The 26,906-nt window shown below is 41.3% G+C and overlaps 1 long non-coding RNA gene across 1 annotated transcript in view; it reads left to right on the top strand.

Annotated features, from left to right (window-relative positions):
• The window catches only part of LOC125453710 (uncharacterized), a 45,758-nt gene extending 20,820 nt beyond the window's left edge, over positions 1-24,938 (top strand). Inside the window, exon 3 of the long non-coding RNA XR_007247825.2 lies at positions 24,518-24,938. This is a non-coding gene — a long non-coding RNA (uncharacterized LOC125453710). The remainder of the gene's footprint in view (positions 1-24,517) is intronic.
• Positions 24,939-26,906: the final 1,968 nt, after the last annotated feature.

Genomic DNA, 26,906 nt, shown 5'->3' with positions numbered 1-26,906 from the left:
AAGATTTTTCACATACAACAGCAACAAAATCTAATAAAAAGAAAGCAAAAAAAAACCAAAAAACTCAAAATAAAACCGAGTAAAGGATTGGATAAGGAAAAAAGTTAATGAAGATGAAATAGTAGTAGTCAAGAGCAATCGTCAACAGGATCAGGAGGAATGAGACCAGTAATCCCCTCAGTCTGTAGTAATGATAGCGTAGTTAAAAACTTGGCAGCGTGGGTTTGACTGGAAGAGAATGTCAATAAATGGAAAAATTAAAGTAGTAGCTATGGAAATATTTGTGGAGACTGGGAAAGATTTTTGAAATAACCAAGGAAATTTTAAACGATTTAAGTTGTTGGAGAAACTTTCGTATGTGTTTGTAGCTGGTCAGAAATTCTGCCACATCCTCAAACGCTTAGAATCAAAAGTCGGTTTTTTTTTTCCATATTTTATGAAATTAAGGTTGAACCAATTAGGTAAAAATTCCAAAGTGTGAAATGATTTCACTGAAGTTAACTTTGCAAACAAGAACTGGAAAATCACCCTGTTGTAAAGTTGCGCAGTCCCATTCAGAATGTGCACCACCTAGTCCCTGTTTCCACATGGAAGGAAACTCAGAAAGGGACATAGGCCCAGAATTTCCTGTTTGAAGTGAAAGAATTGCAGTGAGGGTGTTTCATTGTGTCACCTCCCTTGTGACCTGGAGCAGGATAACTTTCACAATCACACCCCTCACACCTCTTTAATTATGCAAATGATACATTGAGCCCATTATGTGGTCAGTCGCACGTAGGCAGAAATGTTCGCCACTGCTGGAGTTTTTCAGCTTCCAAAGGTATGATGGCGTCTTTAAAGCCCAGATAGAGATCATTTCAGACCCTATAGGCTAGGCATTGCCCTCACACTGCTCTCCCCGAAACTCTGACCACTAAGACATAGACACTCACTCGACCCCTGCCACAGCACGCATATCACACAAAAGATGATGAACTATCACGCTGAACATCACATATATCATTTCCATTCCAGCGTTTTCACATACATTGTTAAAATGTTTACTGTGATCTTATTTTCAGTCTAGATCCTCATTAATTCATGCAAGAGATGAGGAGCCTCTTCATTGATCCCAAGGACATAAATGCTGCAAAACGTAAAAAGGTGTCAAGCATTGTCCATTTCTTATAAGCGAGAGACTTGGACTGCAGATAGCCTTATACAACAAAGATTCTTGAACCCTAACTCGGTGCTCTGCAGCCTAAACATTGCACATGAATGTGAAGGACACTGTAGCTAAAGGTAATGTCCAGAGAATGTGAAAGAGCCTGGCTTGCACACACCCCTTGAGATTTACAGTGGGTGAAATTACAAAATCAATGATGATTCTACACTTCTCTAAAGAGAAATATTGTTCTTACGTATGGGCTTTTCAAGGGAGTACAGTGACATTCAAGTCTGGAAAATTTTCAATGGATAGCTCACATGTTACTGTTCCTCAACACAATGGTCTGCACAGCATAGCTGCATAAAGCACTGCCTCCTTCAGGTTAGGTGCTGCCATAGAAGGTGATCAATCATGTCAAACCAACTTTCTGTGTACTCTAAAACACTGAAGGGATGCAAACGAAGGAAGGGTCAAAAGGAGCTTTCTCAGGATTTGTCAACTAGATGGCTTTCACGAAGGACTGAGTTACAAATGACTCACACGTCATATCCCCACAGATGGTTTCAGAACTCCATAGGTTTAGCACTCTGCAATTTAAGTTACTTGCTGCCACATTTTCCTTAATAGTGATGCAAGGCAGCTTAAGCGTGGCTACTTTAACATTGCTTCAACTGAAGATATCATTTGCAAATTAATAGGGATAATGTAATATTTAACTTGTAATCTGACAGGGAAAGAACAACAAACCAATAAGATAGACATTTACTTTACACCAAGCAGTGGGCTGCCTGCCAAATGAGCAATGCAGATGCACAAACAAGAAGAAATCAGATTCCTGTTCATTTATTCTGGGAACAGATGAGAATAAAAGATGTCACTGGCCTCTCAGGCTTTCTGACACACTGCTCTGTCCTCCTCCAATGGACAGCTCTCCTGGACATCCTCCTGATCCTCAGCTCTATCTTTAGATGATTGCTGTCACTCATCTCATTTCATCCACGTCCAAGAAATACTCTCTTTTACAGATCAAGACGAGAAGAGCACAGCATGTCACAATAATTTGAGATACTCCATCTGGTCACAACTGCAAAAACCTGCTGCAGTGCTTCACACATCGAAAGCATACCTTCACCTTCCCTGATAGAAGAGTGAGCATGGTTGTATCTTAGATCTATGTCTATCTGTGGATTTCTTATCAGGAGTCATGACTCACTTTTGTCTCCCAAAGAACATCCTTGTATGGGCAGGGAATCTTGATAAGAAGCAGGCATCTCTGTATGCCCTGAAAAAATCAAGTTTTTCTTATTCATTCGTGGGATTGGGGCGGGTGGGGGGGGCGGGGGGGGGGGCTTCACTGACTCGGCAGCATTTATTGCTCATCCTTAATTGCCCAGAGGGCAGTTGAGAGTCAACTACATTGCTGTGGATCTTGAGTCACATGTAGGATAAAACAAGTGATGATGGCAGTTTCTTTCCCTAAATGACATTAATGAACCAGACAGGTTCTTCCAACAATCAACAATGGATTCACAGTCATCATTAGACTCTGAATTCCTGATAATTCTTGGCTTCAAATTCCACCATCTGCTGGATTCAAGTCTGGGTCCCCAAAGCGTTTTCTTGGTTTCTGGAATAACAGTCCAGTGATAATACCACTAGGCCATTGCCTCCCCCTGCCCCCACTCCGCCCATCAAGTCTTTGCATCTTCATTTCACAGACAGAGAATCTAATGTCCTATCTGTTTGAATCTCCTTATCAAGCTCAGAAGCGAGGAAGAGGTTACAGTCATCATCCAGCAGCTGGAACTATAGCATGGGAGATCCTGAATTTCCCTGCATTGCTATTCTGTCACCCACGTCACTCCCCACCTCCCCCCAACAACCCTTACCTTTACACTGGTATAAAACTTATATTTCTATTTCTCTTCATTTCTGATGAAAGGTCACTCGACCAGAAACTTTAGTTCTCTTTGTTTCCTGTGCACGAGCTGCCTGGCTTGCTGAGTTTTTAGCCAGGGTTTTTGTTCACTTTCATTGTTGATTTCTAGTGTCCACAGCATTTTGGTTTTGCCTCAGGTCGAGGAAAAGAACTGGATTAACAGGACAGAGTGTAACATTTCCATTTCCTCTTTTCATTCTTAGGTTGTAGACCTCAGTCCTTCTGGGTTTATCCTTGTTTCCTTTTCCACTGGTTTGATATAACTGAAGGCTTCTTTGGCCTATGTAGAGAGCATTTTGGAGAAAACCACACTGATGTGGAATTAGAGATAATGAGAACTGCAGACGCTGGAGAATCTGAGATAACAGAATGTAGGGCTGGATGAACACAGCAGGCCGAGCAGCATCTTAGGAGCACAAAAGGTGATGTTACATGTCCACCCTGGGCCTCCGGAAGTGCCCAACATGTCCACCCTGGGCCTCCTGCAGTGCCCAACATGTCCACCCTGGGCCACCTGCAGTGCCACAACGATGCCACCTGAAGGTTGCAGGAACAGCAATTCATATTCTGCTTGGGAACCCTGCAGCCCACTGGTATTAATGTGGACCTCACAAACTTCAAAATCTCCCCTTCCTCCACTGCATCCCAAAACCAGCCCAGTTCTTCCCCTTCCCCCATTGCATCCCAAAACCAGCCCAGCTCGTCCCCATCTCCCTAACCTGTTCTTCCTCTCACCTATCCCCTCCTCCCACCTCAAGCCGCACCCCCATTTCCGATCTACTAACCTCATTCCGCCCCCTTGACCTGTCTGTCCTCCCCGGACTGACCTATCCCCACCCTACCTCCCCACCTACACTCACCTCTACAGGCTCCATCCCCGCCCCTTTAACTTGTCTGTCTCCTCTCCGCCTATCTTCTCCTCTATCCATCTGTGATCCGCCTCCCCCTCTCTTCCTATTTATTTCAGAACCATCTCCCCCTCCCCCTTTTCTGATGAAGGGTCTAGGCCCGAAACATCAGCTTTTGTGCTCCCAAGATGCTGCTTGGCCTGTTGTGTTCATCCAGCTCCACACTTTGTTATCTCTGGTGTGGAATTACATGTACATCAGACTGGTCAGACTTTTTCATTCTGTAAATACTTTAGCAGACAATTAAGCTTTGGTGACAATCTGACAGTTTCTCATTTTTTTTTCCCCAACTGCTATCACTATTTTTTCTTCATTTAACAAATCACATACAAATTCTCAACCTGGATGGGTTTTGAAAACATGTTCTATGAACTATTTTGCAGGTCTCTGGATTACTATTTTTTCTGTTTTTCTTTCACGTCCGCAGTATTTTCCTTTTGAACTGCTTGAACTTTCTCTTTTATTCTCATGTTTCATAAATGAAATAGGAACATAGAAGGTAGGAGCAAGAGGAGGCCATTTGGGCCCTCGAGCCTGCTCTGCCATTCTTCACGATCATGGCTGATCGTCCAACTCAATAGCCTATTCCTGCTTTCTCTCCATAAGCTTTGATCCGATTCCCACCAAGTGCCAAATCTAGACGCCTTTTGAATACATTCAATGTTTTGGAATCAACCACTTCTTGTGGTAATGAATTCCACAGAATCACCACTTTTTGGACTTCTCATCCCTGTCCTAAATTGTCTTCCACCTAACCTGCACGTCTTCGGACTGTGGGAGGAAACTGGAGCACCTAGCAGAAACCCACACAGACTCAGGGAGAATGTGCAAACTCCACACAGTCAGTTGCCTGAGGCTGGAATGGAACTTGGGTCCCTGATGCCATGAAACAGCAGTGCTAACCACTTTACCAATGTGCCATCCTCATACTGTGACCCCAGGTTCTGGACACACCATCAATGTCCAGATATTTTTAAATCTCACATTCCTCAATCTATCAACAATTCATTTGAACCTACCTTCCCAGAATGTCACCTGGGTCTCTGGATTTCCTAATCCAGTTATAATACCACTAGGTCACTTCTTCTGCAAATTAAAACTAAGTAAAATACAAGAAAACATGTTCTTTTAAATCAATATTACATCTGTTCAGAGGATATGTAGTGTTGCAAATGTCTACCTCGGTTATATGGCTAGGCCAGTTCAGTTTCCAGTCAATTGTAATCTACAGGATATTCACAGCTAGAGCCTCAGAAATAGTAATACCATTGAATATAAACAGGGAACATGGACTGCAAATTATCCCCAGCAGAGGAATTACAGAAATTGCGGTAATGGGTAGTGCATCCCATCATGTGGAAAAATGACCTACTCCTGCGATCATTCAGCACATAGCATATTTGGTAAGAAAAACAATGTTGTGGTGAAATTCTTTCAGGAAAGCCTTAGAATGGAAGCAATAGATAGATGAAGCATGAATATTACATCTATTCCAGGGCTGCTGGCTGATCAGAGAAACATATTGCTTTGCACTCATCTCACCTGGAGTGATTGCTTTTGTTAACTGCCAAACAGCACTCTTCCAGTTGTATTAAAGCACTTGAGAGGAAAATGCCTTTGCTTGATTATTTTAAATTGCAAATACCAATCGATTGCAGGCAAAGGATTGATTGAGATTAACACAAGGAGCAGAATGTAATATAGTGTAAAAATAAATATCCTTTTGAAAATAAATAGTCACCAGGTAATTTGCATTAAAATGTAAAACGACTGACTCATTTGCAGTAATTCATATTGATTTGTAATGAGTTGGCACCAGGAGCACATTTGATTATAATCAGCCTGATAGTGTTGCTCAGGCATTCACTCCATCCCAGGTTCTGGGTCTAATTGGTAGTTGGATGTAACCTTTCAAACTGCAGTGACAATAACAATCTGACAGAGTGAAAATGATCCTTATGGCCGTGCATTACTCAAGTGCATCCTCTGAGTACTGAGTGGCGTATAAATATCTATGGTATGAACTGCAGAACTGCTTAAATAATTTCTGATTGTTATCTCGCCATTTTACCAGTCAGCCAATGATAGGAATTGAATGGAGACACAGTGAGGTAGAAGTAATGTCACTGGACGAATGAGGTTTAGGTTTGGAGCATAGGTTAAAAGCCTACCTAGGTAGCTGGTGGAATTTAACTTCAGTTAATTATTAAATTCAACCAAAATCTAGAATTGAAAGCTTGTCTCAGTAGTGGTGCCATGAAGCTATCATTGATTGTCATGAAAATCCATTTGCTTCACAAACACCTCTTGTTTTTAGAGATTGGCTGTTGTTACATGATAGCTTTTCCTGATGCATATCAATGACTGAGATCTTAGTTTGCAGAACTGTAACTGAGAGCAAAGTTCAATGGGAAGAACTAAGATTTGTAATTCCAGATAACACACATTAAGTAGCGTACATTCATCTCAGCTAAAGCAAGTCTAAAGTTTGGCATGGGAACCTAGGCCTATTTGAAACTTGATTCACATTTACCTGTTCATTTAAATGGCCAAGCAAGCCACTAAGTTGTAGCAAATTGTGACAAGAAAACATTTGTTTCAAAGTACTACAGCAAAATTAAAAAGGAATAAAATAGTACAGATAATCTAGAGATAACAAGGTGTAGAGCTGGATGAACATAGCAGGCTGAGCAGCATCAGGGGAACAGGAAGGCTGATGTTTCAGGCCTAGACATTGCTTCAGAAATGGAAAAAAAACTTCCATTTTTTCATTTCTGAAGGAGGACCTAGGTCCGAAATGTCAGCCTTCCTGCTCCTCTGATGCTGCTTGACTCTGCTGTGTTTATCCAGCTCTACACCTTGTTATTTCAGATTGTCCAGCATCTGCAGTTCCTACTATCTCTCAGACAACCTAGAATTGATTTAAGATCAATTTTGTGGATTCCTTATCATTCTGTCCTTTTTTCAAACTCCTGGTTTGATGGGGACATTCTCGTTTGTGCCTTTCAGTATGGCCTTGACATCAATTGGAATGTTCATAAGCAGATGCTGAGTTGGTCTCTTACTCTCATCATATTCACAGGAACACAATCTAAAACATATACACACATACTTCAATATATGTTCAGCAGCCAAAGACTTAGAATATAAAACATAGAACAGTACAGCACAAGGGAAAGGAGCAGTTACCAGGGGAAGATATTTAACTGGGGAAAAGGAAACTATGACGCTATCAGACAGGAGTTGGGAAGTACAGATTGGGAGCAATTGTTCCACAGAAAGGGCACAGCAGACATGTGGAGGCTGTTTAAAGAGCAGTTGTTGCGAGTGATATATAAATTTGTTCCTCTGAGACAGGTAAGAAGGGGTAAGATTAAGGAGCCTTGGATGACTGGTACAGAGGTGCTTCTTGTCAAAAAGAAAAAGGCAGCATACATAAGGTGGAGGAAGCAAGGGTCTAGCACGGCTTTAGAGGATTACAGGCTTGCGCAGAAGGAGCTCAAAAGTGGACTGAGGAGGGCCAGGAGGGAGCACGAAAAAGGCTTGGCAGGAAGGATTAGGGAGAACCCGAAGGCATTTTACTCATATGCGAGGAATAAGAGAATGATCAGGGAGAAGGTAGGGCCGATCAGGGATAGCGTAAGGAACTTGTGCGTGGAGTCTGAGCAGATAGGGGAAGCCCTAAATGAGGTTTTTGCTTTAGTTTTCACTAAGGAAAGGGACCTTGTTGTGAATGAGAACTTTGAGGAGCAGAAAAACAGGCTTGAACAGATCAAGATTGAGGAAGTTGATGTGCTGGAAATTTTGGCAAACATTAAGATTGATAAGTCCCCAGGGCCAGACCAGATTTATCCAAGGTTGTTCCGGGAAGCGAGAAAGGAGGATGCTAAGCCGCTGGCAAAGATCTTTGCTTCCTCACTCTCCACGGGAGTCGTACCGGAAGATTGGAGGGAGGAAAATGTTGTTCCTCTTTTCAAGAAAGGGAATAGGGAAATGCCTGGAAATTACAGACCAGTCAGTCTTACGTCTGTAGTCAGCAAAGTTTTGGAAAGAATTCTGAGGGATAGGATTTATGACTATTTGGAAAAACATAGCGTGATTAAAGGGAGTCAGCATGGCTTTGTGAGGGGCAGGTCATGCCTTGCAAATCTTATTGAGTTATTTGAGGAAGTCACGAGATAGGTTGACGAAGGTCGAGCAGTCGATGTGGTGAACATGGACTTCAGCAAGGCATTTGATAAGATTCCCCATGGCAGGCTCATTCATAAAGTCAGGAGGTATGGGATACAGGGTGATTTGGCTATCTGGATTCAGAATTGGTTGGCTGACAGGAGGCAGAGTGGTTGTAGATGGTAAGTATTCTGCCTGGAGGTCAGTGCTGAGTGGTGTCCCGCAGGGCTCTGTTCTTGGGCCTCTGCTCTTTGTTGTTTTTATAAATGACTTGGATGAGGAGGTTGAGAGGTGGGTTAGTATGTTTGCTGATGACACAAAGGTTGGAGATGCCGTTGATAGTATCGAGGGCTGTTGCAGGCTTCAGCGAGACATTGACAGAATGCCGAGCTGGGCTGAGAAATGGCAGATGGAGTTCAACCTGGATAAATGCGAAGTGATGCATTTTGGAAGGTCGAACTTAAATGCTGAATATAGGATTAAAGGCAGGATTCTCGGCAGTGTGGAGGAACAGCGGGATCTTGGTGTTCAGGTGCATAGCTCCCTCAAAGTTGCCACCCAGGTGGATAAGTTTGTTAAGAAAGCATATGGTGTTTTGTCTTTCATTAACAGGGGGATCGAGTTTAAGAGCCGCGAGGTTATGCTGCAGCTCTACAAAACTCTGGTGAGACCACACTTGGAATATTGTGTCCAGTTCTGGTCGTCCTATTATAGGAAAGATGTGGAGGCTTTGGAGAGGGTGCAAAGGAGGTTTACCAGGATGCTGCCTGGACTGGAGGGCTTGTCTTACGAGGAGAGGTTGACTGAGCTCAGACTTTTCTCTCTGGAGAGAAGGAGGAAGAGAGGTGACCTGATCGAGGTGTACAAGGTAATGAGAGGCATGGATAGAGTCGATAGCCAGAGACTTTTCCCCAGTGCAGGATTAACTGCCACGAGGGGTCATAGTTTTAAGGTGTTAGGAGGAAGGTATAGAGGAGATGTCAGCAGGAGGTTCTTCACCCAGAGAGTTGTGAGCGCATGGAATAGTTTACCAGTGGTAGTCGTGGAAGCAGAGTCATTAGTGACATTTAAGCGACTGCTAGAGATGCACATGGACAGCAGTGAATTGAGGGGAATGTAGGTTAAGTTATTTTGTTTTTGGATTAGGATTATTCCACGGCACAACATCGTGGGCCGAAGGGCGTGGTGTTCGGTGTTTGGTGTCAGGCCCTTCGACCCACGATGCTGTGCTGACCTATTATCTTACTATAAGAGCAAACTAACCTGCATACCCTACACTTCACTATCACCCATGTGCCTCTCCAAGAGTCTCTTAAATGTCCCTAAAGCGTCTGACTCTACTACCACTGCTGGCAGTGCATTCTACACACCCACCACTGTCTGTGTAAAGAACCTACCTCTGACACCTCCCCTATACCTTTCTCCAATCACCTTAAAATTATGTCCCTTTGTGATAGCCATTTCCACCCTGGGGAAAAGTCTCTGGCTATCCAGATTATCTCTGCCTCTCATCATTTTGTACACCTCTAGTCACCTCTCCTGCTTCTTCACTCCTAACCAACAATGACAGCAAGTGCTGCCCAAACAACCTTCACGTTTTTGTGGAGCTGAGCTTTTGCAAAATAGTGCAATTCTCTTCTGGTGTGTAAAAATATAAACAGGTTAAGTGGGTGGGCAACAGGGTGGCAGACAAAAAGTGTAATGTCGAAAGTGTGAGGTTATTCACTTTGCACAGAAGACAGGTACACGAATAGGAAAAGTTGAGGGGGATATGGGACAAGTGCAGGCAGTGGGACTAGTTCAGTTTGATAAACTTGGTCAGAGTGAATGAGTTGGACCAAAGGGTCTGTTTCCGTGCTGTACCACTCAATGTCATATGTAGAGTTACTAGGCCAAGATTTAGATTTGCTTTCGCTGAGATGAATGTACGTTCTTTAATGTGGGTTGTCTAGAATTACAAATCTTAGTTCTTCCCATTGAATTGCGCTCTCAGTTATCGTTCTGTACACGAAGATCTCAGTCATTATTATACATCAGGAAAAACAAATTACTGCCCAATACCTAGCCCTAAAAATACCCAATAGAATTAGTCTGTCTTTCCTACAACTGAGGCAAATTTGTACTTAGATTTCAACGGTCCCTTTTATTCCATCATTATCCTGACAAGTCTGTTGTATGGCAAAATGCCTTTTATGCTAATAGCAAATAGTTTTTAAACAGTGATTTATAGCTCTGCACTGGCCTTAGCCTCATCTATACACTTTTGTTTCAACGACACTTTTAGTTTTGTCTCAAATAGTTATTTCTTCACACTTCCCCACCACAAAGTTCAACTTACATAGAATCACTGAAACATAGAAGAAACGGAGCAGAAGTTGGTCGTTTGATCCCTCAAGTCTGCTCTGCTATTCAATATGATAATGACTACTCATCAAGCTCAATAAGCCCATCTTCCCTCCGTATCTCTTCCACCCTTTAGTCACATCAGCTATCTCTACTGCCTTCTTGAAAACATTTACTCCTGAATCACTTTCTGTCATAATACATTCCACAGGCTCACCATCTCTGGGTGAAGAAATTTCTTCTCACCTCATTCCTAAAGGTTTACCCTGATCCTTAGACTATGACCCCTAGTTCTGGACTGACCAATCATCAGGAACACTTTTCCTGCATCTAAATTGTCTAGAACTGTTAGAATTTCATAGGTTTCTATGAGATCCCCCCCTCATTATTTCAGAACATAAGAACTAGGAGCAGGAGTAGGCATCTGGCCCCTCGAGCCTGCCCTGCCATTTAATAAGATCATGGCTGATCTTTTTGAGACTCAGCTCCACTTACTCGCCCACTCACCATAACCCTTAATTCCTTTACTGTACAAAAATGTATCTAGCCTTGCCTTAAAAACATTCAGCGAGGTAGCTTCAACTGCTTCACTGGGCAGGGAATTCCATAGATTCACAACCCTTTGGGTGAAGAAGTCCCGCTTTGACCTCAGTCCTACATCTGCTTCCCCTTATTTTGAGGCTTGGCCTCTGGTCCTAGTTTCACCTGCTAGCGGAAACAACCTCCCTCCCTCCACTTTATCTATTCCCTTCATAATCTTGTACGTTTCTATAAGATCTCCCCTCATTCTTCTGAATTCCAGTGAGTATAATCCCAGTCTACTCAGTGTCCCCTCATAGTCCAACCCTCTCAACTCTGGAATCAACCGAGTGAATCTCCACTGCACCCCCTCCAGTGCTAGTATATCTCTTCTCAAGTAAAGAGACCAAAACTGCACACAGTACTACAGGTGTGGCCTCACCAGGACCCTATACAGCTGTAGCATAGCCTCCCGGTTTTTAAAAAACCCCGATTTACACCTACTGTTTTCTACTGTTCAACCAATCCTCTATCCATGCCAATATAGTACCTGTAATACCGTACAACTTTATCTTATGCAGCAGCCTTTGGTGTGGCACCTTGTCAAATGCCTTCTGGAAATTCAGGTATACCACATCCACAGGTTCCCAAATGTCCACCATGCAAGTAATGTCCTCAAAGAATTCCACCAAATTAATTAAATATGACCTACCCTTCATGAACCCATGCTGGGTGTTCCCAGTGGGACAGTTTATATCCAGATGTCTTGCTATTTCTTCCTTAAGGATAGATTCAAGCATTTTCCCCACTCCCAAAGTTAAGCTAACTGGCCTATAGTTGCCTGCTTTTTGTCTACTTCCTTTTTTAAACAGTGGCGTCGCATTGGCTGTTTTCCAATCTTCAGGAACCACCCAGAGTCCAGTGAGTTTTGGTAAGTAATTACTAGTGCATTTGCTATTTCCCCCATCACCTCTTTTAGTACCCTGGGATGCATTTCATCAGGGCCAGGAGACTTGTCTACCTTTCGCCCCCTTAGCTTGCCCAGCACTGCCTCCTTAGTCATAATGATAGTTTCTAGGTCCTCACCTGCTATAATCTTTTTGCCAGTTTTTGGCATGTTATTTGTGTCTTCCACTGTGAAGACAACACAAAATAACTGTTTAATGTCTTAGCTATTTCCTCATTCCCAGTTATTAAAGTGCCTTATCCTGTAAAGGACAAATGTTTACCTTCACCACTCTCTTACCATTTATATATTTGTAGAAACTTTAGTTGCCTGTTTTTATATTCTGAGCTAATTTACTCACATAATCTATCTCACTTTTCTTTATGGCTTTCTGTTGGCCTTTAAAGATTTCCCAGTCTTTTAGTTTCCCACTACTCTTTGCATTTTTTTCCAATCTGATACTTTCCTTTATTTCCTTAAACATTCATGGCTGGCTCTCTCTTTTCCTACAGTTCTTCCTTATCACTGAAATATACTTCTGCTAAGCACTGTGAAAAATTGTTTTGAAAGTCCTCCACTGTTCCTCAATTGACCCACCATAAAGATTTTGCTCCCATTCTACCTTAGCTAACTCCTTCCTCATTCCTTCATAGTCTCCTTTGTTTAAGTAGAGGATATAGGTACTGGATTTAACGTTCTCACACTCCATGTGTATTTTAAATTCGACCATGCTGCGATCACTCCTTCTGAGAGGATCATTCTTCTAAGCTCCAGTGAACACAACCTTAACCAGGTCAATGTCTCCTCATTTGAGAGTCCTGCCATCCCAAGAATCGATTTGATAAACTTTCACAGCACTCCCACTACAATCAAGAATGTAGCAAGGACAGAGAGTGATAAAGAGACAAAAACTGCACATGGTATAACATGTTCCTTCCCTTCCTCCCACTTCCTCCCTTCCTCCCACCCCAAGCCGCACCCCCAGCTACCTACTAACCTCATCCCACCTCCTTGACCTGTCCGTCTTCCCTGGACTGACCTATCCCCTCCCTACCTCCCCACCTACACCCTCTCCACCTATCTTCTTTACTCTCCATCTTCGGTCCGCCTCCCCCTCTCTCCCTATTTATTCCAGTTCCCTCCCCCCATCCCCCTCTCTGATGAAGGGTCTAGGCCCGAAACGTCAGCTTTTGTGCTCCTGAGATGCTGCTTGGCCTGCTGTGTTCATCCAGCCTCACATTTTATTATCTTGGAATCTCCAGCATCTGCAGTTCCCATTATCTCATGGTATAACAGGTGTGGCCTCACCAATGCCCTGGAGAACTACAGCAGGATATTCTTGTTCCTATACTTGAAGCTTCTTGCAACAAAGGCCAACACACAGTTGGCTTTCTTTACTGCCTGCTGTACCTTTGTACTTACTTTCAGTGACTCGTGCATGAGGAACACCAAATTTCATTGAACATTCCCTCTCCCCATTCACAGCCATTCAAATCATAATTTGCCTTCTCATTTTTGCTACGAAACTGACTAATCTGTATTTCTTCAGCCTAACTTTACCAACATTTTTAAACAAAGGCAAAATGTTTGTAAATTTACCAATCCTCTGCACAAACCCCAAATCTAGGTAAGATTGAAAGATTACTACCAGTGTCTCTGCAATTTCCACTCTCACTTTCTTCAATATTCTCAGATAGGTCTCATCTGGGCCTTATCAACATTAAGTACCAAAAGCTTATCCAATGCCTATACCTTATCAATTTTTAATTGTTCTGGTGATTGAGTTTCCTCCTTGGTCACCATGACCTGGACAGCCTCTGCCTCATTGGTAAAGGTAGATGGGAAGTATCCATCAAACACCCCACCCTCTGAGTATCTCAATGCAAATCCCTTTTTTGATCCCTAATTGATGCTACACCATCAATTACTTTCCTTTTATGTTTACAAAGGGGATTAAGAACAGGAGTGTGCCATTCAGCCCATTGAGCCTGTTCCACCTTTCAATGAGATCATGGCTGACCTGTGATATAATTACATATATTTGCTTTTAGCCCCCATTCCTTGCTTCCTTTGATTAACCAAATTTTCACTATCTCAGATTTGAAATGTTTATAGAAGACTTTGCGATTTCTTTTTATGTTAATTGTCAGTCTTTTACTGTAATCTTTCTTTGCTTATTTGCTTTTTCTCCTCTTTCCTGAACCATCCATATACAGCTTAGTTCTCAATTGTACTTACCATCTGACACTTGTCGTAAGCGCATTTTTTCATCTATAACTGAATTTCCATTCTCTTTGCAATTGAAAGAGTTCTGGATTTGTTTATCCTAACATTCCTGTTTTGAGGGAATGTACTTCACCTGAACTGACATCGCCTCCTCTTTGGAGTAGCCCATTATTCAGGTTCAGTTTTGGTTGAAGTCTTTCTGGCCCAGGTCTGATCTTGTCCCATTGAAGTCTGCTCCCAACCAGTTTGTTATTCTTCTTCTAATGCCATTTCCTCCATTATCCTCAACCTTATGATACAATAATCACTGTGTCCCTAATGTCCTTGCATCACCACTTGATGTATTTCTCCCACTCATTTTCAGAAGGCAGGTATAGTAGTGCCTGCGGTAGTGACCAGATACATACTGAAGTTGGAAATTATCCTGAACACAGCCAAGCAATGCCTATCCCTCATTGCCTTTACAATAACACTATCCCAGCCTACCCACAGGTTATTACAGTTCCCTATTGTAACTACTCTATGCTGCCCTCCTCCAAGGATATACTGCCTTCACCATTATGGAGAACAGAGAAGCACTTAGTGAATGAGATATTTGAGGACTTTTACAATTCCTGTTTGTGTCTGTTGGTGGTTGCTCATTCCCTATCTGCTTGCTCACCCTTTATCTTATGGTGTGACCACCACTTGGAATATTGCACATATAGTTCACTCTCTTGCAGATGTAACTCAGTAATGAAAAGCAATGCCTTAGTGGTAATATTTCTAGACTGTTTATCCAGAAATCTAGGCAATATTATAGTGTTGGAATCCAGTCACAGCAGATGGTAGAAATTGAATTCAATTAAAAAAAATTGGAATTAAGAGTCTACTTATAACCATGAATGCCCTGGTGATTGTCTAAAAACCCATCTGTTTCATTAATGCCCTTTAGGGAAGGAAACTGCCATCCTTACCTGGTCTGGCCGACATTGACTCCAGACCCATAACAAGATGGTTGATTCTTAACTCCCTCTGTGCAATTAGGAATGGCCAATAAATGCTGACCTAACTAGTGACACCCTCATCCCGTGAATGAATAAAAAAAAACTCTACCTGTTGCTTGATCTCTGAAACTTGGAGCTCAAACCTAGGGCCCATGTCCACAATGACCTGCATACCACAGGAGAGGTATTCTGCTTGGCTAAGTTGCACAGCCGTAACTTATGTTATAACATAAGTTATATTTTATAGTTACTTTACTTATTTTAACTTTAGTTACTTTAAATTGACTCTTGTGCTATTAACTGAAAACTGAAGATCAGTAGAAAGTAAGCTTATTCAGAAATCAACTCCCTCAGCTATACTCATAATTTCTTTTTCTCTCAGTTCCTGTTAGAAAGTTTATCGTTTCCAAAATTATTGGTGTTGACAAAATCTTTAGCAGCAGATGCTTAACAATCAATTAATTCAGTGTTCCCGTCATATTGCTTTTGGACTTTTTCCTCTTTTCTTTATGTCAGTTGAGCTTGCAATGGTCTCTCTCTCCTGCATGTTTAGGTGCTGGTCATGATCTCCATGTCTTCCTCTCTCCTGTTCATTTCATCTCTGGCACTACCTCTCTCTCTGATGATGCCAACCTCTGGTATGATAAAAATGATTTGTCAGAACAGTCGACAAACATCTGACTTTACAGGTTTGCATTGCTTCTTTCAAGCTAATCACATGCATGCAAAATGATTTGGCTTGTTGCTGTTAGAGTGTTGTTTTCACATCGCTGGATAACTCTACCTTTGATGAAGTCATCTTTCAGTTTTCTAATGGCTCAGGATGTGTCAATGTTTCATTGTCATCATATACTGATCAAAAGTTTCTCTCTCTCTTCTCAGCTCTGATTTTGGCAACATAATATTCATCAGTAATATTTATACAAGGATCAAAGGATGATTTCAGAACCTTCAGATTCTCGCCTGTCTGGGTTCCATGCTTTTCAATGAGGTTTAGACTGCAATACAGCACCCTGTATTAAAATTCTTGCCCAATCATTGATAAGCGGTGTGGCTACTCTAATTTGCCTTGGCTTCTTATTTATGTCCGTCACTACTTCATAGTTTGTTTTCACAGAGAGTGGGGGAAAAAAATCTAATTGTTTCATACCTCCAGTCAATTCTAGAAGGCAGTAGGAAGTTCACAGCCATTCTGACTCACCCAGCAATTCAAAGTTGCTGCCTCTTTAATTTGGTTCATTCTTTCTTGCTGTTTTTCACAGGGGGCGACACCCTTCTAGCTCTGAGAGTCATCCAATCTCAGCTTCATGCCCCTGATGCCATGCTTCAGGCATTTTAATGGCTGGTGATTCTGAGGTGAAAGCTTACAACAGATGTAAAAGTCACATGATTGCAGTAAGCTAACTGGTATACAGTGCACACATTCACTTTTCCAAACCTCTGTCAGACTGGGCCTACAACAGGTGCCAAGATTTAATATTCAAAATGAATCTTGCTGCAATTGTCATTTGTGAAACAGAATTCCAAACTCTAGAATGTCTTGTTTATTGAGGTGTTTTATCGGGCAGAATCTTCTTGAAGGATCAGGGGCCCATCAGATGGCTGGAAAAGTGATGAGAGACAAAAAAAACCTTAAGTATGGGTGAGGCAGGCCTTTCCCAGGTCCCCAGAGACATAGACTAGTCTAGTAAGAGGTTACATCAATATCTCACCAGCACCAGGGAAGAAATTAAGAAACTCCACCTCCCAGCAGGAGGAAGGAAGGAACCCAGGGCAAAGGCATGTGTCAATGCTGTCACCTTAACAATGTTATTTGGTCCTGGGTTTTTGAAGAGAGGTTGTAATGGCAGAGGTATGGAACCAGCCACTAAGATGGCAAAGTAAAGAACTTAGGAGGCTTTTAGGTTTTTCTTTTCAACAATGGAAACAGCTTGAATGGGGGTGGCCAGCTCTCACAGACCAGGCGTTCTACTTTTGTTTTTAAACTTTAGTAGTCAGAAGCTGTTTGGGGTTGCAGAAGAGTTGCAAGCTTCAATGAATGATTCCTAGCTGCTACTTTCTCTGAAATCTCTCTTGATGCTGGTTCTTCCTGGATTGGAGAACAGCACAGAAAAATTTGTGTCTGAATTTGCCTTTTTGCCAAGGAGTGTATTTGTAGGATGTTACTATTTTGAAACAGTTAAATAGTAATAGGTACTGTATTTATTAATCAGTTAAGTTTTCCAGTAATTAAGTTATTCTAAATTCCTCTTTCTTTTCTTTGTATTTTAGCTTTAGTCTTTAAATAAATTATGTTTTGCTTAACACCAAGCAGTTTGACCAGCCCAATCACATCTGGAACACAAACTTCACGTCTACCTTTAAAATAGGAAAACGTTAGGGTCTGTGCTACTCTCAACACATTTTGAAGAGATCTGGTCTGGTCCATAATAGGCAGCTGAGGTGAGTGGGATGTCGGGGATTTCAGACTGAGGCAATGAGGAGAGGATACAGACAGTAAGCAAATGGATTACAACAGGGACTCCCTGCTGATGTCCAGTCCCTTGATCAGGCACTCAATTCAGGGGAATCCTACTCCTCCAGAGTAGGAGCTGTCCTGTAGTCAGTTTGCAGCTAGATTCATCCCAAGGCCTTTACATGAACACTTAAGGGTCTCATTTCGTCACAGGATGAAAAGACTGACAATTGACTTTTCCATCCAGAACCTAACTGAGGAGGAGGTGGGAAGGTAGCAGGGTTTGGATACACCATTTTGCAGTGCCTTCACACTTTCAAACTCTCCATCACTTCAAAAGTTTTCGCACCTAACTCCTCTTCGAAAACCTCATTTTAATTTTCAGACCATGCTGTGACTCCTCCCTGGACTCCACAGAAATAGTTTTATTTTCCTATCCTGTCTGTTTACTTTACTAGTATAAAAAAAATTAAAGACTCTTGGGAAACAAGGCAAAGCAGATGACTGAGGTGACAGTGGGGGAGAAGTTTGAGGCCAGTGACCATAATTCTATTGGCTTTAGAATGGTGATGGGAAAGGATAGAAAGGTCTAAAAGAAAAAAGGTCTAAATTGGAGCAAGGCCAATTATGACAATATTAGGCAAGGGCTTTCAAAAGTTGATTGGTGACGGATGTTTACAGGCAAAGGATGGCTGGAAAATGGGGAGCCTTCAAAAATGAGATACCAAGAGTCCAAAAACAGTTTGTCCCTGTTTGGGTAAATGGCAAGGCTGGTGGGTGTAGGGAATGCTGGATGATTAGAGGAATTGAGGTTTGATCAAGAAAAAGAAGGAAGCATATGTCAGGTATAGAGAGCAGGGATCAAGTGAATCTTGGATGTTTACAAATGGGCAGTAGGAGTGCACCTGAGAGGAAAATCGGGAGGGCAAAAGGGGGACATGAGATAGCCTTGGCAAGTACAGTTAAGGAGAATCCAAACGGATTTTTATAAACATTGGGAACAAAAGGGTAACTAAGGAGAAAATAGGGCCCCTTAAAGATCAGCAGGAGATACTAAACAAGTAATTTACATCAGTATTTACTGTGGAGAAGGATATGGAACTTGGGGAAATAAATTGCGATAGCTTGAAAAATGTCTGTTTTAGAGAGAATGAGATGCTGAATGCCGTAAAATGCATAAAGATGGATAAATACCTGGAACCTGATCAGGTGTACCCTAGAACTCTGTGGGAAGCTGGGGAAGTGATTGTTGGGCCCCTTGCTAAGATTTTTGTATAATCAAAAGCCATAGGTTTGCTGCCGCAGGAGTAGAGGTTGAAGGAAAAGCCAGGGGAGTATAGACTAGTGCGCCGAACATCAGTCGCAGGATTTATATGTATTTGGAAAGGCAAGTACTGATTAGGAATAGTCAATATGGTTTTGTGCATGGAAATTCTTGCCTCATTAGCTTGACTGAGTTTTTTGAAGTAGTAATGAAGAGGATTAATGAGGTCAGAGCAGTGGACATGTTCTATGTGGGCTTCAGGAAGGCATTCAACAAGGTTCCTCATGGTAGATTGGTTTGCAAGGTCAGATCACATGGAATACAGGAATAACTAAGTCATTTGGATACAGAACTGGCTTGAAAGGTAGAAGACAGAGGGTGGTGGAGGAGGGCTGCTTTTTGGACTGGAGGCTTGTGACCAGCAGTGCGTCAGAAGAATCAGAGCTAGATCCACTGCTTTTCGTCATTTATATAAATGATTTGGATGTGAACAAAGGAGGTATGATTAGTAGGTTTGCAGGTGACACCAAAATTGGAGGTGTAGTGCACAGTGAAGGCGGCTACCTCAGAGTATAACAGGATCTTGATCAGATAAGCCAATTGGCCAAGGAGTGGCAGATGCAATTTAATTTAGATAAATGTGAGGTGTTGCATTCTGGAAAGGTAAATCAGGGCAGGCCTTATACACTTGTTGGTAAGGTCCTGGGAGTGTTGCTGAATGAAGAAGCCTTGGAGTGCAGGTTCATAGTTCTTTGAAAGTGGAGTCGCAGGCAGACAGGATAGTGAAGTAGGTCTTTGGTATGTTTGCCTTTATTGGTAAGCGCATTGAGTATAGGAGGTGGGAGGTCATATTGTGGCTGTACAGGACGTTGGTTAGGCCACTTTTAGAACATTGCATGCACATCTTGTTACCTTGCTAAATGAAGGATGTTGTAAAACTTGAAAGGATTCATAAAGGTTTAGCAAGGATGTGGCTAAGGTTGGAGGGTTTGAGCTAAATAGACTGGGGCTATTTTCCCCGGAGCATTGAAGGCTGAGGGGTGACTTTATAGAGACTTGAAAAATCATGAGGGTCATGGATAGGCTAAATAGACAAGGTCTTTTCCCCTGGCGTGTGGGGGGTCTAAACTAGAGGGCATAGGATTAAGGCGAGAGGGGAAAGATTTAAAAGGAACCCGAGGGGCAACTCTGCAGAGGGTGGTGCATGTATGGAATGAGCTACCAGAAGAAGTGGTGGCTGTTGGTACGATTACAACATTTAAAAGGCACCTGGATAGTGTGTGAATAGGAAGAGTTTAGAGAGATATGGGCTAAATACTGGCTATTGGGGTCAGATTTATCTAAGGTATCTGGTCAGCATAGACGAGTTGGACTTAAGATCTGTTTCCTAGGCAGTACATCTCTATGACTCTATGACCTCTTAGTATTTCAAATTCTAGGGGATACGACCCTAGTTTGTGCAATCACGTTTCTAAATTTAACCTTCAGAATGTAGGTATCATCCTTGCAAATTGAAACGGCAGGGCCTTGAAGGCCAATGAAAGAACGTAAGAACTAGGAACAGGAGTAGACAATTCAGCTTTGAGCTTGCTCCACCATTCAATATGATCATGGCTGATCTCACCTTGGCATTTTCCTCCCTGCTCACCATATCCCTTCAGCTCATCACTAATTACAAATCTGTCTATCTCCTTCTTAAATTTGCTCAATATCCTGGCAATCACTATGTCCTGAGACAGTGAATTCCACAGATTCACAACCCTTTGAGAAAAGTGATCTTTCCTCATTTCTATTTTAAACCTGCTACTCATTGTTTTAAGATAATGACCTCTTGTTCAAGATTGACCCACATGAGGAAACATCCTCTCTATGCAACTTCGACAAACCATTTCAACATTTCATGTACCTCAATTAGTTTTCCTTTCATTATTCCAAACTAAACTGCTCAATCTCTCTTCATAAAACAAACTCCTCATTTCTGGAATCAATTTAGTAAATCTCCTCTGAACTGCCTCCAAAACAATTGCATCTCTCCTCAAGTAAAGAGACCAAAAAAGTGTACACAATACTCCAAGTAGAGTCTCATTAATGCCTTATAGAGTTGCAGAACACTTCCCTACTTTTAAACTCTATTCCTTTAGTGATAAATGCCAAAATTTCAAATGTCAGCTGTACCTGCATTTTAGTTTCCCGTGATTCATGCACAAGGGCACCCAGATCCCTCTGCACCAAAGCACTCTGCAGTTTGTCTCTATTTACATAATAATTTGCCCTTCTATTTTTCCAAGCAAAATGAATAATCTCACATTTATCCATATTAAACCCCATCTGATATACTTTGGCCCGTTCATCAAATTTGTAAATGTCTTTTTTTTATTGCAACTTACTTTCCCACATATTTTAATGTCATTTGCAAATTTGGCTGTCCCTGTATCCAAGTCATTAATGTAGATTGTAAGTAGTTGGGGCCCTAGGACAAAACCCTGTGGCACCCACCACTTACATATTGTTGACCAGAAAAAAGATGCATTTATCCTGACTGTCTGCCTTCTATTGGTTAGCCAATGCTCTATCAAAACTAATCAATTACTTCTAATCCAACATGGTCTTACTTTGTGCATTCACTTGTTTGTGCAGCACCTTAACAAATGCCTGAAAATCCAGACATACGACATCTGCAGGATCCCTATTCTCTGCTTTGCTTGTTACATCTTCAACGAATTCTAGCAAATTAGTCTAATATGATTTACCCTTCATAATATACATGCTGACTCTAATGGATTGAATTTTGATTTTTAAAATGTCCAAATTTCCATAATAATGGATTTTAAAGTTTGCTGTGTACTTTTTTCCCCTTGTCATAGGGTCATTCAGCATAGAAATGGACCCGGCGGTCCAACTAGTCCATGCTGAACATAATTCCAAACTAAAATAGTCCCACCTGCCTGCTCCTGGCCCATATCCCTCCTCATGTACTTATTCAAATGTCTTTTAAATGTTGTAATTGTACTGACATCCACCACTTCCCGGTCGTAATGATTTTTCTAAGTTCCTCCTTTTTTAAAGCCTTCACATTGCCTGTTAGTATTAGATTGGTACTAGTGTCCTATAAGATGAAAATTGAGGCAAATTATTGATTTAATTTCTGCACTCTCCACTATTAACTTCCCAGGCTCTATCCTTCAATGGGCCAAAAATCACTTTACCTGCTCTCGATTTTCTACATTTATAAAAGTTTTTGCCATCCATTTTTGTATTTGCTAGTTTTTCTTTCCATAATTTTCTTTGCTCTTTTTAGAACATCTTCAGTAACACGTTGATCTTTTAAATTTTACCAATCTTCCAGCCTGCTGGGATATGTGCAACATGATATGCCTTTTTTTTGTCCTTGTCATCGAATTTCCTTGCTTAATCATGCTAGTTTCCACCCCTTCTTATAAGTTTTCTTCCTCTCTGAATTATGTATTTTTTCCGAATACAGATGAACAAGGATAATTATCATTCATCTTATTAAATGTAGCTGGAAACATGTATTAGTTATCATCTCATTGAACTTTACAACACTTCCAAGGTAAGTATGCAATAAGTTAAAAATGATTGAGTTGGATTGGTGCTCCAAGTCAATGCCCAAACTCACAAATGAAAGAAGAGCTACAGAATCAAGGAACTTTCTAACATTAAGCACGCTTGGCAGCCTGTGAAATAGTTATTTCTCATTAGCTCTTTTTTCGGTTTGATGTACAATTCCAAACATGTGTTAATCATAAATGTTTACAGAAATTACCTCATACTGGATTTGATATGCGTGTTTTTGTGTTTAAAAGCCTGAAATCCAAGAATTTTGAGGATAGAAAGAAAGGTTCTGGGAAAACAATAATAATTGAGCACTGATGTAGTTATCCCGAGGCTTTATGGCTTCAACATCTGGTTAAAAATTAACTTTGGTTTTTACTTATCCATCTACTTGTTCTAATTGAGGCATGACAAGGGAACTCTTTAGACTGAAAGCAAAACAAAAAACATAGATATTGTAAATTGAAACAAAAGTAAAAAATACTGGAAACTCTTGGCCAGGCAGCATCTGTGAAGAGAGGAAAAGTAGAGTTAATGGGCAATTTCAACCACCAGATAATGGCGGGCTACATCTCATATCCAAAGCCAACCAAAAGATTTCTGTGTTTCATGGAAGCAGGCAACAAAATCACTCTAATGAGGCAGAAAAGCAAATTAAATATTATAATGCAAGTGTCTTGTTTAGCCTGGTAAGATAAAGGAAAAGAGATAGGAAAGGGGATTGGAGATAGAAGGGAGGACTGGAGATAAGAGAGAGGATCAGAGATAGGACAGGCAAGAGGTCAGAATTAAAGATGGGGGAGACAATAGGGGCAAGCACAGTGGCTCAGTGGTTAGTACTGCTGCCACACAACACCAGGGACCCAGGTTCAATTCCACCCTCAGGCAATTGTCTGTGTGAAGTTTGTACATTCTCCCTACGTCTCCATAGGTTTCCTCCAGGTTCTCCAGTTTCCTCCCATAGCCCAAAGATGCACAGGTTAGGTGTACTGTCCATGGGAAATTGCCCATAGTGTTTAGGGATGTGTAGCTTAGGTGGGGTGGGTCTGGATGGGGTGCTTTGCGTTGACTTGTTGGGCCACAGGGCCTGTTTCCACACTAAGGACTCTAATAGATAGGATCAGAGATTTGAGGTAGGAGCTTCCACAGCTCTCTGGTGCAAAGCATTCAGAAGATTCACCATCTGAGTAAAAAATATTTTTCCTCATCTTGGATCGAAGTGGCACCCCACATATTTTTTTAAAAATGTGTGCTAGAATCCCCAGTTATAGGGAACTTCTTACTTGCACCTACCCTGCCTATCTCTAAGCATTTTGTAAACTTTCATGAGGCAACCTCTCATTCTTCGAACAATAGAGCTTGCTCAACCTCTCTACATACAACAGTCTTACCATCCGGGAACAAGCCTGGTGAAGTTTCATTGTACTCTGGAATGTAGTATTAATATCTTTCATGAGACAAGGAGACCAAAATTGCACACAGAACTCCAAGCGCAGTCTGAGTAAGCTCCAAGATAATATGGCAGCTGCTATGTAGAAGAGAGGGAGGAGAAGCCAGGAGGACCTTTCCCTGCTCTTTTTAAATTTACTGCCTCTTCTTTCACATCCTGGGAGAAAAAAAATGAACAATGTGAACTTAAAACTGTTCTGACTATGGGAGGGGAAAGCAGGTTTTCCAGACCAAAAAACTTTTTGCCCAACTTTTAAAACTGTCACCAATTCATATCAGGGCCGTTGTTTCAATTTGATTTTCATTCATCAGAGCCACAAGATGTTCCAGATTAACAGTTCTTTAAGCAAATACAGATCTAGAGAAAGGCTTTTTGTAGGCAAGTTTATGTGCCAATTTAACAATGCCAGATTTTATTTGGTTGCAGTATCCAAGAAAGAACCCGCATCTCTAATCACTCCTTTCACATCCCTTGACATGTTACTTTTAGGCAAATACAGCATGGAATATGTACACAAAGTAATAAGCTGTGACCGGTTTATCTGAAGAAAGGTCACTGCACTCAAACATTGTTTCTGTTTTCTCTCAACAGATGCTGCCAGACCTGCTGACTTTCTCCAACTATTATGTTTTTTGGACCAATTAATTTGCTTTGGTGATTTTGAGATAAATGCTTGCCAGGACAAAAGATTCCTATTCTTTCTCCATCTGCCTGAACAAGTAGAAGGTGCCTGGGCTTAACATTTCATCAAGAAAAATAGAATTTCTCCTTCAATACTGTATTGACATGTCATCCAAGATGATTATGTGCTGAAATGTAGTGGGACCTGAACCCATAACCTCCTGACTTACCAGCAGGAATGCTACTGCTAAGGCAAGCTTATACTCATCTCTTGTTTATTTGTTTAGAATTTTTGTTTTGCTTGCCAAGGCAATTACTTAGAATTCCAGAGAAAGACAGCATGTTATAGGGCATAAAGTGAGACCAAAATAGAAATAACACCGCAAGAACATTTGATGATATTTTGGCAGTAAAAATGTGATTTTGTATTTTACAGACAAAATGCCATCTTTCATTACATGTGGTGTAAAGCAAAATGTTTATTGTCCTGTGTTTTGTTTCTGACACTTCGCAATTTTATGATGAACTGTAGCAGAGGCTAGAATTGAGTTTCCCAAATTCACCCTGACTACTGCTTCTCCCTTTGTGCTGTACCTCCACAACACATACATGTTCAGAAATACTGTCACAACGTGAGCTTTATGGATGAATACATCACAAAAACTTTCAAGCCTTATGCTTTGGATTTACCACAAATAGGCATCCAGATGACACTGAAACTGGTTGTAGAGTGGATAGTAAAGAAGATCATCTAAGATCACAAAGAGATCCTCATCAATTGGGTCAATAGGCTGAGGAGTGGCGGATGGAGCTTAATTTGGACAAATGTGAGGCATTGCATTTTGCTAATGGAAACATGGGCAGAACTTATACAGTTAATGGTAGGGCCTCTTACCTGAACCCCTAGGTCTCTCTGTTCAATAACATTAGTGTGTTGTAGTGCTGTAGAACAGAGACCTAGGGGTGCAGGTAGAGGATTCTTTGAAATTTGCATCATAGATAGGCAGGATAGTTAAGAAGACATTTAGCACAATTGCTTTCATTGCTCAGGCCTTTGGGTATAGGAGTTGGGACATCATGTTGATGATATACAGGACATTGGTGAGGCCCCTCCAGTTTACTGTATGCAGTTCTGGTTGCCCTTTTATGGGAAGGATATCATCAAACTGAGAGTGCTGAGGAAAGATTTACCAGAATGTCGCCAGGAATGGAGGGTCTGAGATATAAAAAATAGACTGGAAAGACTGGGACTTTTCACGGGAGCATAGAAGGTTGAGTGTGACCTTATCTAAGTTTATAAAATCATGAGGGGCTTGAAAAGTTGATTGATGAAGATCTTTTCCTTAGGGTGTAGAGTTCAAAACTAGGAGGCATATATTTAAGGTGAGAGGAGAATGATTTAAAAAGGGCATGAGGGCAATTTTTTTTATACCGAGCGTGGTTTGTGTGTGGAATGGCCTAAGAAAGTGATGGATGCAGATATAGTTACAACATTTAAAAGACATTTTGACAAGTCCATGAATAGGAAGTGTTTGGAGGGATATGGGCCAAGCGCATGCAAGTGGGAATGGTTTAGTTTGGGAACATGGTCAGCATGGACTGAAGGGAATTTCCATGCTGCATGGCTACATAACTCAAAAAATGTCAATTAATAGAGTAGATGAAGACATTGAAGAAATAGTACAAAAGATCAAAGTTTACTCAATAAACAATAAGATCATCGTAAATTGTGAGGATAAATCACCTGGTGATTTCGGGATATTTCAAAGTAATTAGCAACAATTTTATGAAGTTAATGTAAAAGAACAGTTTGTGCCTATGTTTTCAGATTAAAAAGTTTCAGAAAAAGGCTAGGCTGTCACTTTTTAATGTTGTTAGTTTGGTTTTGATGGATTTATTTTCATTTAAAAAGAGTAGAAAGAGACATGAATAGGCTATTTCTAGTTGATTCAATTTAATTTATCTTATTGATTTTAAAAAAGTACAAAAAGATTGATACTGGGGCTGGATGTATGTTCCCCATTAGTATGTTTGAAAGCAGGAACTGAAAAACATGCCACTACTCTAAGATAGAGATATGACCAACACTATTCCTATTGCCCCCAGTCACCTGTTTTGCAGGAGTGGACAGCAGATACGTCAAATGACCCACTCATCTTTGAGCCTATCGAGACATTAAGTGCTTCCTGCTCTGTTCTTAGTTTACCTGGGGCAGGGGGAGGCTCAGGCCCAGCGGGAAGCCTGGCAGTTTTACTGGGCATGGGAGAGTGAGACATCCTTTCGGGTTTTCTTGTGCCCACAGGCGGTACGCTCCCCAGTCTAATTCTGTCATTGTCAAGTGAAGTTCAAAAAAGTTAAT

The sequence above is a fragment of the Stegostoma tigrinum genome, chromosome 6, assembly GCF_030684315.1.
Source record: "Stegostoma tigrinum isolate sSteTig4 chromosome 6, sSteTig4.hap1, whole genome shotgun sequence".
In the NCBI taxonomy this organism is placed as follows: Eukaryota; Metazoa; Chordata; class Chondrichthyes; order Orectolobiformes; family Stegostomatidae; genus Stegostoma; species Stegostoma tigrinum.
This window is presented reverse-complemented; position numbering and strand designations above follow the sequence as displayed.